This window comes from Humulus lupulus, chromosome 2 (genome assembly GCF_963169125.1).
Source record: "Humulus lupulus chromosome 2, drHumLupu1.1, whole genome shotgun sequence".
Taxonomy (NCBI): Eukaryota; Viridiplantae; Streptophyta; class Magnoliopsida; order Rosales; family Cannabaceae; genus Humulus; species Humulus lupulus.
The window spans coordinates 254544178-254548942 of NC_084794.1; the positions used below are offsets into that span (position 1 = coordinate 254544178).

General features: G+C 37.2%; 1 long non-coding RNA gene across 1 annotated transcript; it reads right to left on the bottom strand.

Annotated features, from left to right (window-relative positions):
- Positions 1-246: 246 nt before the first annotated feature.
- Positions 247-1977, bottom strand: LOC133816647 (uncharacterized). Its single transcript, XR_009885393.1, has 3 exons — positions 1668-1977; positions 1136-1197; positions 247-416 (listed from the first exon to the last, which is right to left on the bottom strand). It is a non-coding gene; the product is annotated as an uncharacterized LOC133816647 (long non-coding RNA).
- Between the last annotated feature and the right edge of the window lie 2788 nt (positions 1978-4765).

The window sequence follows — 4765 nt, forward strand, 5'->3', positions numbered from 1 at the left end:
GTCTGAGAGGACGATTTAGATATTGGAGGATATGTTGTGAGCCTGCGTGGTGGATTTTGGAGGATCTTGGAGTAAGTATTGTAACACCCTCACTTATTTTAGTTAAAATCATATTTGAGGTGTTACGTTTTAAAACTATATCATAATTTATTACTGCGGAAGTCTGGACATTTTTTTTTTTAAACTTGAAAACTTATTTCACATTATTTACATTAAACATAAAGTGTGTCTAAAACATATTATACATAAGTATTAAATAACCCAATTTATTTTCAAAACATAACTTCACACTTTATTACAAACATCTCACTGATAACTGAAATAACCCACAAAAGGTCGATATGTTCATATGTACAAATCAGGGTCAGGACCATGCTTCAGTTCTCCTCATGTCATTCACACATTTCTTTCTCTACCTGCAACACAAGACAACTGTGAGCCTAAAGCTCAGTAAGCAAAGTAATGCATGCAATGCTAATGATTACCCAATATCAATGGACATACACAACTTCTTTTTAAATTTTGGGCTCCTTAATATTGTGCACACTGTTTGAATTGGTCAATGCCTGCAGGGCTTGTTACACATATAATACAAAATCCCATGGGTTCTCCTCCGGCTAGCCATCACCACAGTAGGGCACATTAAAAACCTTATTCCATCGTTGCCCTGTCGAGCTCAAGAGTTAAGGTGGCCACACACTGTGGTGTCAATACATATAACAATAACTCATATGGAGGAGAAAATAAAAACGGAAACATGGCAAACAATATAATTGGTTCACTAAAACCTAGCCCAAATTATTGGGCAGCCACTATAAGCCTACTATAGGCCTCCGTTTACACTTATTAACACTTTCATTTGCCTTTTCAAAACAGTGGCACTGAACTTAAACTTCTTATTACAACTTTCTTTTATGTTGCACAAAACTTGCAAAGGCATCATATAATTAATCATCATAATACCATGCATGGTCTTATATCATATAATAATTTACCATATCACTATTATGCCATGCATACAAATTTATGATGAAGTGTCAATGTATGTTAATACCACTTACTCACAAAATATTCATATAATGCATACTTTCACATAACATGTAATTCCTGTGTTGCAGTTGAGTACTTTACTTACCTTTTGTCCAAAATATATTTCACCGTGTAACAAGTGATGTCTTAGGTGTTGATATGCTTATCCTGACAATGGCATGGATTTCTCATCACAATGAAGGCAGTAAGACATTGAACTATCATTTAAAAATACCCATAAAACATCATATCAACTTTCATATCCAAATCATGCCTAAAATGCCTTAAACCACCTAGATCGAGCATTAGATTTATCTTAGATATTTGGAGAAATTTTAACAGAGTTTCCCCTTAATTTTAGCTATCCTCAAATATCAAAATCAACCAATAATCAACATCAAATAACCTGCCATAACCATATATATCCCAAATACCAACATAATTCATCATAAAGTTATCATATACCGATTTTGATAAAATTCTAATTTCCTAGATCATCACCTAAATTAAATGAGTCTCCACATCTATTCAAACATTTATAAACATATATACTCTCTTATAAACTCAATCAAATAACCAAAAATCATTTTGTACTCCAAGAACCCCAAAAACCTCATAAAACACAAAATTTCACTTACCGAGCAACTTTTCGGCGAAAACAATCTCTTCAAGCTTTTCTAAACCTCAAACCACTTGGAAACCCCAAGAAATATCTTAAAAAGGATAAAACACCATATATAAGCTTTCAGAAAAATTCAAAAACATGGTTTAACTTCCAAGTACAAGAACTTACCATAAAAAGGCTAGAACTAAGCTTAATCTACTTCTTTGGCTTTGCTTTCACTTGGATCTCCTTAGAATTTCTTCAAACCAGCCAAGAAATGATTTTTGGTTTTCTTTTCTCTCTGTTTTTCAGAGTAATGGTCGTGCAAAGTGATAAGGTTGATGAAAATTCTTTATTTTCAATGATTTAGCCTTATTGTATCAAAATTTTACACCTTTCATCTCATCATTTCACCTTTTGACTTATGAAAACCTTATCACTTCAATAATTTCGACTAAATCATCTGCTAGGCCTATTATCCTTATGTGTAAAACACTCACACCAAACCTTAGGTCCATATGACTTCATACCCAATAGTTATGCTTACCCGATCGAGCGTAGCGCACTTATGCTAAGCTCGTTTTGACTTTGCATCAATACCACTGATTATGTATACCTCCCATCAAGAATTGATCTAATGGTTCTAAAACCATTTTTACATCATCAATGAGACCTTAATCATACCTCGATTACATTTGGTAAATCCATAAATACTCAATTTTACATCGAAATACTAGTAATCGACATTGTACTATTTTTCACTACTTAACCTATTTTGCCTTCTATATCTCACTTTCATCACTTAATTCCATGCCTTGTCCATATTTTTTCATATTTTCTTATATCTTGAGCACATCAAACACCCATAAAAGACAACTCAAATGCCACAAGGTTAATAATATTGAGCATACATATAGACATCACATACACAACTTTTATACTTATACATGAAAACACTTATAAGAATATGCATATGCTCAAATTATACATATTGTATGATATGTAATGCAATGCAATCATGTGATTATTGGCTATATTATATCAAAATAATGTGGGTGCTACAAGTATCTCCCTTTGATTGAGTTTTCGTACAATAACAATTATCAGGCGACTATCGGAGTGGCTCCGTATGAGATGTTATATGGGAGGAAATGCAGATCACCCATCCATTGGGATGAGATGGGTGAGATAAGGTATTTAGGTTCTGAGGTTGGTCAAAGGACCAATGAGGCGATCGAGAAGATTAGAGCTAGAATGTTTGCCTCCTAGATTCGATAGAAGAGTTACTCAGACTTGAGATGCAGAAGCGTAGAGTTTCAGGTCGGGAACCATGTGTTTCTCCAAGCTGAGCCCTAGGTTTGTTGGCCCCTTTGAGATTCTGCAACGAGATGGAGAGGTAGCTTACAGATTGGCGATTCCTCCAGCTCTATCAGGGGTTTACAATGTGTTTCACGTATCCATGCTCCAGAAGTATGTGTCAGATTCTACGCATGTGCTGAGTTATGAGAACCTGGAACCGAATAAGAATTTATTGTGTAACGCCCTGGATAACCAAGGTCATTACATTGTGTGTTTAAAATAGTGCAAGACTTGCTAACCAAGTCATTTAAATAAAAATGTGAATCTAAAGACATAAACATGTTATGTTTAAAAGATTTTGGTTATAAATGAATAATTTTCATTAAAACAAATGTTTGGTACTTGGGATCCCAAATCAGGGTTTAAATGACATATTACAAGATTTCCAAATGTTATGAATAATCAAGGACACTCTAATGGAAAAATACACATTTTAGGTTTCTGTCCTTGTACACTCCCTCGATCATGGCAGCCGAGCAGCTGACAATGTACACCTCGCCCCCAGAGCTCTCCAACCCATGGTTGATTCATCTTACCCTTGCCTTTTTCTGCACCACGTAGCACCCGTGAGCCAAGGCCCAGCAAGAAAACTATAACATCATAGCACAATCAATAAGGATAACCAAATAGTTCACAAAGCAAGACTGAATGATTTACAAGACACTAATCAATAATCCAGCAAGCCATAGCATTCACTTAATCAAGGATAACAGTCGATAAACCAATGACCTAACATCTAGATATTCAACATTTCATATACATCGAGTTAACAACAGTACACAGATCATGCAATAACTAGGGTCGACGCCCTTAGGTCGCACCCTCTGTTTAATCCACTGTCTTTGGCTCACTTAGGCCAAGCCCAGTGTTCAACCCATTGACTCTGGTCCGCTTAAACCAAGCTCAATGATTATTAAGCTGTCCTCGGCTACTAGTGGCCGTGCCGCGTCCTGTGCGCCAATATTGATTCCGGCACTCTTAGGCCATTTATTTCATGTTCACATGGCGCAATACCATCATACAATAATGCATACAAGTATAGGGAACCCTTAGTCCCAACATAGTTACACAACCGGGTGTAGTTTTCTTACTTCAATTCTGAGTGCTATAATTAAGAAAGATGACCCTCGAGCACGATCCTGCCCCGAGCCCTAGCGTACACCTAGTCACAACCATGATAAAGGATTCCATCAATAATAAATGAATAATGGTTTCCGGACCAAGTTCTAGCCTTCGAGACATCAAATTCCACCAAGCACGGTAGTGGAATTGATCCCGAGCACCCTAGGTTAAGTCCCCGCACCTTAAACCTCCTCAAGGCCAAAAATGCCTTTAAGAGCCGCGGCCTTAGGCCCTCCATGCCGCGGCCCGCCCCCTACTAAAGGCCTAGCCTCCCCAGACAACACACACGGGCCGCGGCCCTAAGCTTCCCATGCCGCAGCCTGCCCTCTATCCTGGCACACATCTGTTCTAGAGGGCTGCGACACACCAAGAACAGAGTCGTGGCCCAACCCCTTCGAACCCAGAAAAATCTCCATTTTCATCCACCAAATCTCAACCAAACTAACCCAAAATCATCCCAACAACATAATTTAACTATCACAATGATTCTAAGGTGTTCCCAACAATAAAACCTAAAAGAAAGCTAGCTCAAAACCTTATCCAAAACTTCAATTCAATCTTCTATATCAAGAACCCAAGTGTTGACGGTGAGAACTCGTCAACTAAGTTGAGTTGGAAAAAATTATCAAGTAAGGATAGTCAATAAAAAAG